The following is a 16,742-nucleotide window of genomic DNA, read 5'->3' as shown; positions in this document are numbered from 1 at the left end:
TATTTTTCCTTTCCATATTTCAGTTAGTCCTTTTGCTAGTTCTGTTTTCAAATTGCACGGCTTTTTTTCTTTTTTATATTATCAATTGCACTAATTGTAAAGTAGACTAAGAATTTTTAACCCAACTTACAACAACAATAACTTCAAGCATTTGTCCAACTACGTAAGGTCGGCTATATAAATTCTTTTTTGCCATTGTCCTGTTAAAAGTCAAATTCTCATTTAAAATTTTTTAACCCAACTTAATCAATTTTTAATTAGAACTTCCTAATATAAGTTTTTTAAATATATTATGAATTTTTAAATTTAGAAAATTAAACATATACAAATAAATAATTTAATTTAATTTAATAAATATATTTGATTAAATTGATGATAACTTAATAACTTGACTTAATCCTATTTGAATCAGTTAAAAAATAATGCCATTTTAATAGTAATAAAATATTATTATAAAAATAATGTGTACTCACACTATATATATATTCATATTGTTAAACCATCACTTATTTATTAACATGTTTACATTATTTTCTTCTTATGTTATCAATATAATCCACATATTTCCAAAAGCATCAATAATTAAACTAACAACAGTTTCTCCTAAATGGGATTATAAAAAAAAAGAGGTTCTCTCAAATATTTCAATAAAGAAACTATTTAAAAAAAAGGAAAGTGATTATATTCTTTTAATGTAGGTGGTGTCTTAATGATCTTCTCCCAAAACTCATCTTGCATGCTGGGAAGTTGGATTTGCATCTCTATTATAATAGAAGAAATGTTGCGGAAATACATATAAAGAAATGCAGACAAAGAAATATGTTCGTAACCAATTTACCTTAAAAGATGTTCTTTCATCTGCAAATATAATTAACTTTATAAGCTCAACTCTCGAGCTTGCTAACGAGTCGAGTTCGAACCAATTCGACTTACTTACATATCTTCCTAATTTATTCATGCAGGTGAATTGTTTTGGTATCCTAAAAGATTTTTATATTCATTGTGCATTTATTCATTAATCAGATTATTTTTAACTTCCAAACAAGAGGTAATCATCTATTTATATATACATGTTTAACATTTTTTTATTTTTTTATTTTTGCTTTTGAATTTTAAAAGAGCTCTCATCTATTCGGTTATTGATATCCCAATTGAATTAATGATATGGGTTTGCCCGTTAGCTTGTATATTTTTTTTTTTCTCAGAAAATATGCTGAGAAGACTATCAAATTTTGTAAGAAATTATCATCACATATCATTAAATAAGTCAATTGCTAAAGTGTTGCCATCAATTATAGATATTGAAGCCGAATTATGTTTATTATTTATTTTAAAATTTATTTATTTTTTATATTATCATATTAGAAATATAATTTTATTATATTTTACAGATGATTATGAGAAGTCAAAAATAATGAGAAGTCTAGGTTCAAATTGGCTGTAAAAATATATATATAATAATGACATGCCATAATTATGTTTTCATAAAAAATGATTAACTATTAAAAGTAAAAAAAAAATTATATCTTATTATTTTAATTTAAAATTTTAATTTTATCATAATTACTCTTTGTTAGATTTTACATGTATACTTGTCCAAACATTTTTGTTTTTTTCCAAGTAATATTTTTTTTAAAAAAATTATGATCTTATTATTTCAATTATTATAATATAAATATCTGTCATAAAAATGAGACAACAATGACTGTAAAATTATAATATCAATATTGACAAATTAATATAACCTTATTTGAGTTGGAAAAATAAGTTAATTTTATCTTCGTCAAATACATCTTATAAAATGATGCAGAAATTGGCGATGCACTTCTAATGCTTGGCAGGGATATATGAAACCCACATGCAACACTACTAGGCATTTTAAGATAAGTTAAACTAATTTAATCAACAAAAAATTCTACTAATAGATGTAAAAAAATAACAAACAATACAAGATTCTTCAATTCGAGAGGAAAAAACAACTCTTCAAAAGATTGTGTACTATTGAGCTTAATATCTTGATAAATAATTATTATAAATATTCAAAATTTAAAAGTGATTACTGCACAATTGTGAAGAACAAGGTAAAAACGATTACTGACAACAACACTTCTAATAAGGGTTGTTCCATTGATATCTACATAATTCTTTTGTTTTGCTTCACTAACCTGCTTACAGAAAATGCTTTTAAAAACAAATCTTTTGGACAAAACCAATTTTATCACTACAATTTTAAATAACATTATAAATGTTTAGCTCTACTCCATTATCTTTAAAAATTGATATTAATAGGATACATCTTCATATTAAAGTTGAAAAAAAACTTTCATATTAACTTCAGTTATATATTAAAATTTGCTTCAAATCAAGTTGTACCTATGTATTTAAGAAAGCCAAGAAATAAATAGATAATAGTTTATATATATAATATCGACGACCTATGCGTTAATATCCGAAAAGATTTTACAATTCCTTAAAAGATTCAAATGTCCATGAGCAGGATATGAGGATTCATGATAGAAGCAATTTAAAAAAGATCTTAAAATAAAAAAAAATAACAAACAAGAACATCCATCATTATGGACACAAGCAAAACCCTGAGGAGGGGTAGGATCAAAGCAGGAAAGAGAAACCAGACCATTAAGTAATCCTAAGATAAGGCAAACTGGACTTATCCATATTAATCATACCTCTAACAGGGAGTGGTAAATACGTATCAACAAACTCCTGTAAGTAAGAAGTTGGCAGCCAAAATTAGCAAGCCAATTAGCACACGAGTTAGCTTCACGGTAAATATTAGTCAAATAGTAATTTAACTTGATAAGAGAAAGTTTACTTTGTTTAATAACACGGCAAGAATCCATTTTAATATTTCTATGTTTGGAAGTATTTCTCTCCATCCGTAAAAACCACATTATAGGAACAAAAATTAAATTGTAGACGTGGCCTTTAGTAGAACTTAGCCACCAATGAATAATAGTCACATCATTACTATTGCAATGAAAACTACCCTTATTAGCCAAATTAAATAAAAAAAAAATCTCCAAACAGTAGTGGCAACATCCCCATTGACGAATACATGATTCAAATTTTCAATGTTAGCACAGCACTAACATTTCGAGGGCAATTCAAAACCTTTTTTTCATTAAGATAGTTGAAACATGATTTGATCCTCACAATGCAATTGTAAAGAAATCCTATTGATGATATTCACTAAATTAGGAGGAATCGCCTCAACTAATTTTTACACGTTCCAACCACCATTATCTATAAAACTAATAACCTGAATAGAATCAATAGTATGAGTATTTAAAAAACTATCAATAGAATAAAATGTATCACAAATAATTAGTATATGCCTATTGATATGAAGAAGATGATTTTCTTTAACTTCAACTCAAACAGATAGAAAACTTGGAAACAATTGGTAATACTTGAAGATTGGCTCATTGGCTTTTAATAAGGCAATAAAAAGTTTAAGTTGTGTAAATTATTCGATAGACACCAATAGAGATTAAGTAAAATCATGATTTTGAAAATCTTGTCTCTTTTAAATAGCTAGGATATAAATTTATCTATTATAGCCATTCAATAGCAGTGGGAGTTGAACCTCTTATCCCACTTTTTGCAAGGTTGGGGCAACACTACCCAAACCAATGCTCAGTTGTCAGATGATAAAATTATGACTAGCTCTAAACATGATAGATCCAAAATTAGAGATAGAATATGCTATATTTCTCCTTACATACTTTCAAATTGGGCCCTAAAAAAAAACTTCTCCAATGCTAAATTTTGTTTTGTTGTAGATGAATCTAAAAAATGGGAGACAATAAGTTTGACATTAAGAATCACATTATAAATCCATATAGGGAAGGTTATATCTCACAAATTTTAGAGCAATTGGTAAATTAGAGTGGGTATTGGATAACAATAATCTTATTTCACATATACCATGTCTTCAAACTTACACTCTCAGAAGTTTGCACTCAAGTCAAATTAGAGTAAAAGTGAAAGCTAGTGAGCAGCGCGTGCGCATGTGAGAGAGAGAGAGATAAGAAGTAGAAAGATTATCAAAATGGATTTCACCTAAAAGGTTTAATAGTATAACTTTAGGTCGTAGAGCATTCCATAAATTATTAGCATGTTATGTTGCTCTTAGATTAAAGAAGATATATATTGGCAAGTAAAATGAAATGAATTAGGTGATATCACAATAGTTCGGTAGAGAAATAGTTCTTAAATTTGGTTGGCATAATAAGACAGAAGAAAGAAGCACTGTTAATTGGAAAAGATTCATGAATGGATGTTTTTGGTAAGTAATAAACTTTGAACAAATAAAAAAATTCATGAATTATTATAATGAGAAGCATCATTATAATAATTGCTCACAGGTTCACTTGTCCTGCGCTCCATACTGTTTTTGGAAATCTCGATTGATCATGTAAGTATAACACGAGTGGGTTCTTTGAGGCGTTATTATTGTCATATTGTGCAGTTTGAAGAGATCTGTTATTACAAGTACTGTATCGACAAACAATTAATGCTTTTCGTACTAGTGAAATAAAATTGCTGAGTAATATATAATCATCATGTTAAGTTACTAAATCAAGATTTGCATAATTAGGATTAAATAAACTACCATTCATAAGAGGTATTTGTTAGGGCTCAAAAATACTGCAGCTACCTTAATCCACGGTGTCTTCCACCCTGTCAAGATGTTTTGAAACCCTATTTCAAGAACTTGCATAAATTTATATAAAACACAAGGCAATATGAGGACTCTGCAAGAATCTAAAGAAAATAAAGTCGAGGAATTCGACAATAATGAATCACACAAAAAACTCAGAAGAATTAAAATCTGAGATGGACTTTGCAATAATGGGCTAATCACCTTCGCAATCAGCAATAGAGAAGAGGAAAATAGCAGAATATTTAACTTTTATGTTATAGCGGTAGTTGGCATAGTGACAATCGGCATTCGGATTGAAAGAAAATGTAGGCAAAGTCACTTATCATGAAATCATATGAAAAAAAAAAAAAGAAACACCTTTCCAATCAGCTGTAGAGAAAAGGAATCCAGCAGTACAGGAGAATTGCTGGAGGTGTTCAAAGGAAATACAATATCACAGTTGAGTTTTAGATTTTAAAATTGGTATGTGTTGTAGGCGTTAAATGGAGACGGGGAGTCGCAGGTGATTTACCTATGAGGAGAAATAAGAAATTGTGAGTGGACATGTATTTTTTTAGCGCCAATAATGTTAACACGTTATTTTTTTTTTAAGCTCCAAATGTAGTTGTGTCGTAGTAGGTATTTTCTAGGACATTTAATGAAAAATGTCTTAATATTTTTGTATTAAAAATATATTTATTATTTTTAGCATGCTTGCATGTTTCATGTTGAAATTATTAGAAATGATATATCTTTAATTTATTAGATTTAAACGAGAATTTAACTTTTAACAAAATACAATAGAGAAAAAATGATTCATGCAGTCAACCCCACGTAGTAAGATAAAAGCTTGATGTTATTGTTGTTTCATGTTTGATCCAAAGCCTTAGCTAATCTTTAGTATTATTTTTGTTATTAAAATATTTTTTAAATTGAAATTGATAGCTTCTTGCTTTACATCATACATTCATTATTGTGGTACCTCTATTTTCTTGCTCCTTTTTTAAATTTATTCAGTAAACAATTACCTCACCTCTTTCCAGGTATCCATCTTTCATCCAAGAAATGTCATTGTGCTCAAATCATATTGGGTAAGTTTTGAATAATAACTTAAATTATATAAATTCTATATTGGTTGGTCTTTTTAAGCATTGTCTTTTATCATTGTTTTCACATATTCTTGTGTATAAATTCAGCAGAATTCAAGTTGGATGGTTGAAGTGGAGGAATGCATCGGGCTTGTTATGTGATAGAAATGTACCCCTCAAACTTAAGGGAAATTTCTATAAGATGGTAGTGAGGCCTGCAATGCTTTATGGTGCTGAATGTTGGCCATTAAAAGAGAAGCATAATACTAATTTAAGTGTGGCAGAGATAAGGATGCTCAGGTGGATGAGTGGCTTTACCCTTAGAGGTAGAATACGAAATGAGCATATACGTGAAAAGGTTGGAGTAGCTCTAGTAGAAGATAAGATTAGAGAGAGTCGCCTTAGATGGTTTGGTCACATAAAACGGCGGCCTTCTGATGACCCGGTTAGGAGAGTAGAGGTATTAGATTTGACTTATGTTAAGAGAGGTAGACCTAAAAAGACTTGGTTAGAAAATATTAGAAATGACCTTTCTTTATTAGATTTAAACGAGAATTTGACTTTTAATAGACACAATAGAGAAAAATGATTCATGTAGCCGACCCCACGTAGTGGGATAAAGGCTTGATGTTATTTGTTGTTGTGTTGTATGATTGTGTATAAATTTTAATATTTCAATTCTTAAGATTAGAAATATTTTACTTTTTTCATGGACATTCTTATATTTTATCCTAATTAATCTCATTTAAACTTGCTCTTCCCAATCCATTATAAGTGTCAACATTATCATGAGTACTTATTTTCTTATTCATTTCTTTTTAGGCTAACTTATACTATTGATTCTCATTAATAACATAATAAGTGATACAAATATGCATTTTTTTTATTATCTCAATTTAATCTTTATAAATTTTCACCTTTTTTAACAGAACCATTAGTCACCTTTTTTTTCTTATTTTAATCATATTTATTTATTCACTATATATTAGATTATTATATTGTTTACTATATTGATTTCTTGACTATTTCATAGATTAGTTGTATTTTGGAGTACATTAAAATGTATGCAATTTTTATATGTTTTGAAACCAATTGACATTTAATATTTTTTTATATATAAATGTTTTCATGCTCTATCTTGCTTAAGATTTTTTTTTCCTTGAGATTAAGTTTTGCAGTCATTTTTTTTTAAAGTTGCACAATTGTCAAATAAGCATGTAATATATCCTTTTTGCGCATTCATATTTAGGATTTTCCTACAACTACTATTAGTTATTGCTTGGTTATTAATATTTTTTTTTTCTAATGTTTAGGTAGTTGAATTGCAAATTCAAAGTATTTGTTGGAAGAATTTAAAACACATTTAATAAATTTAACAAGAAATTTATTTTCAGGTCCCAATTATTTTCTTGAATAATATTTTTTAAAAAAATTGTTAAATTGTATCTTGTTGGGTATGATTAGAAACTAACAATAGTTAGAAATTCAATGAAGCCTTCCATCCAATGAAGCCTTCATATCCAAACAAATGATGGAATTCAATGAATTTTATTGCTCCAGCAAAAGTTGGTTTCATTTAAGGCTCATTTGATTGCCTATAGTTAGAAATTATGTTTTATAAAATAATGTACTTTCTCATTCATTTGATGTTATAGTTTAAATAGTTATAATTGATAGATTTTATAGAGTTTTAAAATATGTTGGTTTCTGAGGGTTTGTTTGGCAAAGCTTTTGGCTGTTGATTTCTATGCTTGATATATCATCAAAAAATTATCTTAATCGAGCACGAATCTCGAGGCAAAATTGAGTTGAAAGCTTCCCAAAATTATATTCGGGACCATATGAACTCCGATATTGGCAACCTTATAGTTGAACTAAACGTCTTGAAAGGACGAACCCAACACACCAAATACGACTCAATCCAAGCCCAAATGAGCCGAAATCGAAAACTCGAAACATATTTGGAAAGTTCACACCATAATTTGGATTACCAAATGGTTCTAAACATGACGTGCTTATAGTTGAATCGAGCGGCTCGACAAGAAGAATCCAACAAGCCTAAGATCGCAGAATTTTGACATCACTAAAACATTCAAATGTCCAATAAACGATTCACGATCAAGGGAATCAACATCGGTCGTCCATTCAAACAACTCCCAACTTACCCTTGATCTCTCTCCTATTTACTAGTAATACACTTTCACAAAACTATAAATAGACCCCTCATTCCTCATAAAAAGGGAGGAAATAGGACGCAAGGATGAAAGAGAAGGAAGAGAGAAAGAAGAGAAACTAAAGTTCTCTTGCCACCATACTCCTCTTCGACCACCGTCGGACTTTCGCCCGACCACCGAAGGACGCCAAACTTCTACACGGTCAACGATTGACGCTGGACTTCTGTCTAGCCACCAACTTCCAGAGTATCGTTTGACACTACAATTGTATTTCAAAAATTACATCATACACAAACATGAATGCATTGCACAAAATATATTCAATGGTACATATCTGTGTAGGCCCTAACAAACGTGTTAAAAGTACATACGTGACATCAGAGAATGCCACGCTGGTCAAAAATATGTTTAGATTTGAACTTGATCCTCTATTGAAAAGTAGACAGATTAGACAAGGTTCAATGAACAATGATGAAAATATTCTATGAACTTCCTGATGATGGCTGTGTTGACAAAAAGTCTTAGCTGATGAGGACCACAAGCATTTAAAATGCCTTCAAATGCCCATAAAAATCCAAGATTCAAAATAATCATTGAAAATCAAAATATTTAAAATTCAACTAGCAGACACTTAAAGCAAAAATTTATCCACCATCCGCAATAGTTAACCAAGGTGGATGAATTTAAAAAAATACTTTACCTTACAAAGAGCTAATGTCTGATCGAGAATATCACTAGGATTCATTCTCAATCTATCTCTTGTTAGTAAGAATGTGGCATGTGTCCTCTAATAGATGATTTCACTGTCAAATAACACTACACCATGGGGTTTGGTGCTAAATGGCACCATAGGTAAACGGTTATGACCAAGACCCTCTAAACTGGATGGTTCGTCATAAAATGGCGTAATTATATTACAATTATGGTCAGAACACGTATGCTCCACAATGACATTAAATCCTTGAGATATGAATCAATAGGATATAATTGATATGGCACAAAGCCCTATCAACTAAGTTGAATTTAAATTTGTCGCCTTAGATAAACATCCACACCTTGTCTACAATGTACCCTTATATGATGCAACCCATGGCTGTTGATTAGGATCCTTTTGTTAGGTTGAGTCGACTATATCCGACTAAGTAGACCAGGGACCACGATAGCGCAGGACGATGGAAACATGAGATCTTAATCGGGCTCATCACCATTTCCCCACCATCTGCTTATAGTGTAAGATGGTGAAATTTATAAATTTTAAATATTAAATCTTCCAACCGTTAAACCCATGCTACTACTGTATGCCGGATATCACGTATCTGTAGATATGATGTATTCATCGATGACTAAACTTAATCGAAAGTTATTTCCCGTTATCGGGAGGGGTAATTAACTATAGGCGCTTGCGCCTATAGGAAACCTGAACTCAAATCATAATGTCCTTGTAAATGAGGGCAAAATCTTTTGGTAGTAACTAATCTATAATCCCAATATGCATTCTGAAATTTTTCCCATGAATCTAATATGTTAAAACTCCCCTGAAAGCAAAAAAGTGAAAGTTGCATGGAGGCCGGGGTGTGAATTTTTGGAGCCAACATATACCTACGAATAAATGTAGAAGATTACTACATATGCGTTATGGCTCATCTGTGGATGACGACACATAGAATGTAGCAATATTAGAACAAATGTGAACAAATGTGAACCCCTACAAGCTGTTGTAGGAAACCCAGTATACATCTAATATATTGTCTACAAGCCCAAACAAGAAGAACTATAGTAGACAAAGAAAACCTGTTGGTGGTGACGGAAGATTCGCCAGAATCACAACAAGCCTACGAATGTTAATCTGCAATAGGCCATGAATACTTCAGAACACTCCCAACCACCCTCCATACAATGTCAATCAAATAAACATATCCTTTACAAGTAAAGGCAAATGACATACACTAATTGCATGCCCCTATGAGCTATAGTAGGAGACTAGTTAGTGCACAATAGTCCACCTATATAAAGCACCGGGCAATTCGTAGTGTAATGTTACGCCACCGGATCTATAACATTCATACAAGCGGACATAAGGCATGCATAAGCTCTCATATTGAATGTTGTGCATACTCAAATGATAGTTGCGCACACAATTGATCGGTGCTAGATGATTTTTAAATATCCCCACACATCCATGTATAAAAATACATAAGTGCACATGCAAGTACATTAACCTTTTTATACATATAAGAATATACATCCGCATGGGCCCAACGAGCATATCATAGGTACACACGTGATGCCTGAGGATGTTGTGTGGGTCAAGAAATGACAAATTCAAGTCCAAGCCCAATCTTTCTAAGTGATTATCAAGCAAATGTATTATCACAGTATTGATCGAGTATTTATTTTATATATTCATATTAGGACTTCAAGATTTATAATAAGAAAAAATTACTAATAAAGACCTGATGCACACAAAGAATTAGATTCTCTATCGACAAGTTTGCTGAGTTGACAAGGTTTAACAAACAAAATAAAAATGCCCATAAGTCACCCTAATGATGGTCGTGTTGAATGTAAATTTCAACTGAAGGGGTTAAATCTAAAAAATCTATCAAATGCAAAAGCCAATGATGAAACTGGTTCTCTATCAACAAGTTGACAATATTCAATCAACAAAATGCAACTGCCCTTGAATATCTCGATGACGATCGTGTTGAATATAGATCTCAACAACGATTAATTTCAAATATTCAAAATGCATCCCAAATGCCCATAAAATTCAAAAATCCAAAAATACTAGAATCTAAATATTTAAAATTAAAATCAAACATCAAAGTTTAAAGCAAAATCCACCCACCTTCTAAAACAGTTTATAGAGGTGGACAAATTTAAAAATACACTTCATCTCAAAAAATGCTAATGTATAGTCAAGAATATCACTATGATCCATTCTCTATACATCTTCTTTCAGTAAGGATGTAGCGCGTCCTCTAACTGACGAATTTATCACCAAATGGCACTGCAGGTAAACGGTTATGATCGAGGCCCTCTGAATTGGGTGATTCACTGCAAAATAACACAACTAAATTACGGATATGGCTAAAGTTTGTATGCTTCCCAATGGCATTAAATCCTTGAGATATAAATCAAGGTGATATGATTTTTAGGGCACCATGCCCTCTATTAGCTACAAAGTTAGGTAAAACATTTGAAGGAGAAGAGAATGTGTCATTCAAATGCAATTATTGTGGTGGCACCTACAAAGGATCTTATTCTAGGGTGAAGGCACATCTACTTAAAATTTCTGGCCATGGAATAAAAAAGTGTCCTAAGATTACTACATTGCAGTTGATTGAAATGAACAGACTAGTTGATGAAGCTGAATCTAAGATCTAAAGGACACTCCCTTGCCATCTACTCATGTCTCATCCCACACTTCTTGCTCATCTGTGAGAGTTGATCAAGCTTTTATCATTTAGAAGTGAAGGATATGAAACAAAAAAAAGAAAATGAGTAGCCAGTAGTCCTCTAGAGAAGGCTTTTAATTTGCAGCAATGAAAAGAATTGAATGGTGAAATAGCAAGGATGTTTTTTTCAGCGGGACTTCCTTTCAACCTTGCAAGAAATCCTCATTATAAAAATGCATTCATTTTTGCATGTAACAACAACCTCGCAGGATATGTTCCATCTGGCTACAAATGCATTAAGATTGAAATTATTGGAAAGAGAAAGAGCACATATTGAGACATTACTTAAACCAACAAAAGGAGTGTGAAAAGAAAAAGGTGTTAGTTTAGTGTGTGATGGTTGGACAGATCCTCAAAGAAGACCCCTTATTAATTTTATGGCCATTACAAAGAATTACCAAATGTTCATTAAAACAGTGAATTGTGGAGAAGAATACAAGAATAAACATTTTATTGCCAATTTGATTAAAGAGGTGATAGTCATGATTGAGCCTTCAAATGTTGTGCGGGTTAATACAGATAATGCACCAGTGTGTAGACCTGCAGGATTATTGGTGGAGCAAACTTATCCCCATATATTTTGGACACCCTGTGTTGTGCACATTTTAAATCTTGCTCTAAAAAATATTTGTGCAGCAAAGAATATAGAGGCTAATGAAATCATCCATGCTGAATGTCATTGGATAACAGTGGTTGCAGTGAAGCTGTTCTGATCAGAAATTTTATTATGAACCATTCGATGAGACTTTCAAAGTTTAATGATTTCTCCCACTTGAAAATGTTAGCTGTTGCTGAAACTCGTTTTGCCTTTATAATAATCATGTTGAGAAGATTCAAACAAATTAAAAATGCTCTTCAATCTATGGTGATTAGTGAGAAGTGGTCTTGCTATCGAGAAGATGATGTTGGGAAGGCAAGATATGTTAAAGAAAATGTCTTTAGATGATTTGTGGTGGGATAATGTAGACTACATTTTGGCTTTCACTGATCCAATTTATGATATGTTGAGAGGCTGACACAGATAAATCATGTCTACATTTGATTTATGAGATGTGGGACTATGTTAGCAAAAGTAAAAAAAATTATATACAAACATTAAAGAACGTCACATGATGAAGACTCAAGTTTTTGGAGCATTTTGTCTATACCATTCTTGAAGATAGGTGGAGCAAAAGCAACACACCTTTGCATTGTTTGGCTCATTCATTAAATCCAAGGTATATTTATATTCATCTTTTAAATTAATTTAAATTTATTGGTAAATGAACAGATAATTTTATATGTTTTGTATTATTTGAAGGTATTCAAGTAAAGAATGGCTTCAAGAAGACCCTCAACGTGTCTCACCACAAAAAGATTTAGAAGTTTCAAATATGAGAAAGATATACCTTAAAAGATATTTTCCAAATGAGGAGAGAAGAAAAATTAATATAGAACTTGCAAAGTTTTTTAGATATTTAGAGGATTTTGGTGATAAAAAATCTTTGGTTGATAGATAGAGGATGGATCCAAAAATATGGTGGTTGATTAATGGAGCTTCAGCACCGCTTCTTCAAACAATAGAAATAAAACTTCTTGACCAAGTATCATCATCTTCCTATTGTGAGAGAAATTGGAGCACATACTCATTTATTCAATCAATGAAGAGAAATAAAATAACTCCACAACGTGCTGAAGATTTAGTTTATGTACATACAAATCTTCATCTTCTATCAAGAAAAACCCCACTTTATATGATAGGTGATAACAAGATGTGGGATGTTGCTGGAGATGGGTTCGAGTGCCTTGATGATATGAGATTATTGGAGGTTGCAAATCTTTCTCTAGATGAACCAGAGTTTGAAGCAATGATATTCAATGATGATGATATTGAAAGACAAAGACTAACATTTGAATCTATTTTTATCATTCTCTCTATTAAGTAGTTTGACATTCATGTTGTACTAAATGATTTTTTGTTTATATTTTGGTGGTTGTATTAGACATTTTGTACTAAACATCTTTATGTTATAAGCTAAACAAGTTATCATAAAATTGATTTATTATTGCTTGTCATTTTTACTATAATGTCACCTTAATTTCTATATATTATATTAAAAAATTATTATGCCGTGTCCACGCCGCACCCGTGTCCTATTTTTTAAAAACTGTTGTGTCCCATGTCTGTGTTGTGTCATGTCCGTGTCGTCGTATCCGTATCGGTGCATCATAGGTTTTAGTGTATACGATAATGGAAGGTCACTACAAAATAGACAACAATAAAAATAATTGATGATGGTATCAACAAGAGAAAAAAAAGGCTTTGCAGGAATAAGCAATATATCTATATGCTCAACATATGGGTTCAAATAGTATTTTCCACGACATTGGGAATTTGAAAAATTTTAGGAAAAATGTATCAAAAAATAGTTGCGTTTAAGCGATTGACACTTACAGTAGGTGTGCTGGTTGAATCTGGACTTTCATTTTGTGTGTTATCTACATCAACAGTCTCGCAAATATGAAGGCAGAAGAAGTTCAAATAGTCTTGTGGCTCATAAGTATCTTCAAGCCCAGCTTCCCTTAGAGCTCTATAAATAATCTCATACATCATCTGCATTTTTTTTTTCTTTTTTTTTTTACAAAAGAACTAACTCAACTCTAATAATCTACAGACAAAATAATTATATGGTAAGAAGTTGAATGAAGGAAAATGCTCGTGAACCATGGCAATAATCTGACTTCACAGTAAATAATAACTAAAATTGCTCAATTATTTAACTTTTCTATAAATTAAGGATTGATTTTACATAATATGAAAAATTACAATCATAAAAAATAACGAAGCTTTCATACTGATGAACACGACTAACTCATCAAATCTAGACTTGCATTAAGAAATCTAAGAGGATGTTTTATCATTCCTGATACAAAAAATTCATAGGAATAACGACATTGCATCCCTACAGTTAATTTCAGCTAGAATTATTTGATTTGTTAAAGCAGGCACTCTACAGTCATAATGTAGTTTTGAAAAAATAAGCATATTCACAAGGGTTCCTTTTAGAAGTTGCAGATTACTTTATCAAATAAAGTTTTACTTTCTTTCTTTCATCATGCAAGGTAGTAATCCCATGTTGATAGAAACATCCTTAATAGATCTATCAAGTATCGAAGTTGAAACAAAACACACGTTTTCTACCTAGACATATCCCAAGTCAATATGCTATAGCACTAAAATTATTTTTTTTAACACAGGGCAGGGCTTCAGCTTAAAATGAATAAGCATTTTTTGCTAATTATTTTTAAGCACTTTTTCATGATTAATACTTGTTTTCTATTTAGTAAATTAGAGTATTTAGGCAAGTGAACATATGCATTCCCAAGATTATGCATCACCCTTCATTTAGTCTTATCCTAACTACTATTTAAAATTGCGCAATTAGAGGCGCGCCTTTGCGCAATTCAGCCCTCAAGCGCCTCAAAGCCCACGCAATTTTGGCTCCAGGTGAGGCGTACACCTCACGGGTCAAGAGGCGCGCCTCTAAGGTGCTATTGCGCAATATCATGTGAGGCGGCCTCTTTAAACCGGGTCCACCTACTTAAAATGACTTGTTTCTCCTGTTATACCATTCGGCTCTAGTGACTGAAAAAAATCCTCCTGCAAAGTAGCTAGTCCGTTCGCAGAACTTCCGCTCGGCTCTGCTCTGTTTGCTGTCTGTCGCCTCTTTCGTCAGCGCCACCTCACGCCAGTGAGCAAGAAGGGTCCGGCCGCCCTTTACAAGTACTCCAGTATAGGTTTTGGTTTTTTTTAAGCTCAAGAAAAGTTTTTTCAAGTTATAGAAAATCTAGGGTTTTCTATTTTTTGAGATTTTTTGTATGTTTTCGCATTTGTGCATTAGGAAACATGGTTAGGAGAAAGGAAAAGACAAATACATCATTGCGGCGTGACCCTTCTTGGAAATACAGTGTACAAGTTGATGTTGGAGTCGGCGAGAAGACGTATGTATATTTAAAATGCAATTTTTGTGAGAAAATGGTGAAGGGCGGAGTAACCCGCATGAATGAACACTTATCATGCTCTTATAAAAACGTAGCACCGTGTGCAAATGTGCCGGACAAGGATGAAATTATTGCTTACATGATGAAAAGTACCACGGAAAAACACTTACAACATGAGCAATTTAATGAAAGGGTCGAACATGGTGCTTACTTTGGGAGTGAGAGTGAAAAGGGCTCTTCCTCTACTATATATAATAGAGGTGCACGGGGTCGACACCAGGTTTGCATGGATATTGACAGTTTTTTTTTTAGAATGCAATACCATTTAATGTTGCGATGCATACAAAGCAGCTAGTCACATGTTAATGGAGAAGAAGAAACATCTATATTGGACCCCCTGCGCAGCACATTGTATCGATCTCCTATTGGAGGAACTTGGTGATTTACCTCAGCACAAGAGTGCTCTTTCTAGGGCGAAGAAGATCACAGAGTTTATCTACAACCACTCATGAGTCTTAGCCTTGATGAGAAAGTTTTCAAAGAAGGAAATCATGCGCCCTGCAACCACTAGGTATGTTATTACATTTGTGCACTGCAAATCATTATCAATTCCTAATGCAAATTTATTCTACAGGTTTGCCACATCTTATTTGACACTGCAAAGCCTGTTGGATGTGAACAACCTCTGGAAGCAATGTTTACATCAACAAAATGGCTTAACTCTACGTGGGGGCAGAAAACTGAGGGGAAGGAAATAAGAAAGATAATTCTAAATGATAAATTTTGGGCTACTGTTGTTGACCTCGATTTTGCCCAGACCTTTGGTCAAAGGGTTGACTTGGTCAAATCGACCAAGTCAGACCCCAAGACCCTCTCCAATAAGTTCAGTGAGTCAAACTGAGTCTGTTGAGCCCGGGCCTAGGCCTTGGGTCAACCTGGTTGACCAGGTCAACCCGGGTTGACCCAAGTTGACCTAAAGAGCTCAAATCAATTTTAAATTAATTCCAAACCCTTTCATGGCTTGATCCGCATCCTCCTTGACCTAATTGACTCGTTTGACCAAGTCAAACCCTGACTTGGTCAAACCAAGTCATAATTTGGTCAAAATAACCTATTTATTTGGAATTAAGAGCCTATTTAATGCCTAATCAATGCCCCTTCGTTTTGAAATCAATTCCATGGCCAAAACCGACCTATTTCCCTCCTAATTTAATCTAGATTAGATCTAGGCCGTTGATCTAGAGCTTAGAGACTTAAATAGGAGAAATTAGGTTTAGGAGAGGATCTTTTTGCTCTTGCCGTCTCGAGAAACTTCCCCAACCTCTGAGACTTTGTGTGAGAGCTCCTGCGCCTTCCCTCCACCTTTCTCGACCTA

The 16,742-nt window shown here is 32.4% G+C and overlaps 1 long non-coding RNA gene across 4 annotated transcripts in view; it reads right to left on the bottom strand.

Moving 5' to 3' along the window:
* Positions 1-2,233: 2,233 nt before the first annotated feature.
* Positions 2,234-16,742, bottom strand: part of LOC110094266 — a 36,693-nt gene continuing 22,184 nt past the window's right edge. For 2 of the 4 annotated variants that reach the window (XR_002302848.2, XR_002302847.2), the window contains exons 3-4: positions 4,637-4,704; positions 2,234-2,724 (exon numbers count right to left, since the gene is read on the bottom strand). This is a non-coding gene — a long non-coding RNA (uncharacterized LOC110094266). The remainder of the gene's footprint in view (positions 2,725-4,636; positions 4,705-16,742) is intronic. The other 2 variants (XR_003700046.1, XR_003700045.1) reach the window with 1 other exon arrangement.

Source organism: Dendrobium catenatum, unplaced genomic scaffold, assembly GCF_001605985.2.
Source record: "Dendrobium catenatum unplaced genomic scaffold, ASM160598v2 fragScaff_scaffold_207, whole genome shotgun sequence".
NCBI lineage: Eukaryota > Viridiplantae > Streptophyta > Magnoliopsida > Asparagales > Orchidaceae > Dendrobium > Dendrobium catenatum.
The sequence above is the reverse complement of the archived record's forward strand: the minus strand, read 5'-3'. Positions and strand labels throughout refer to the sequence as shown.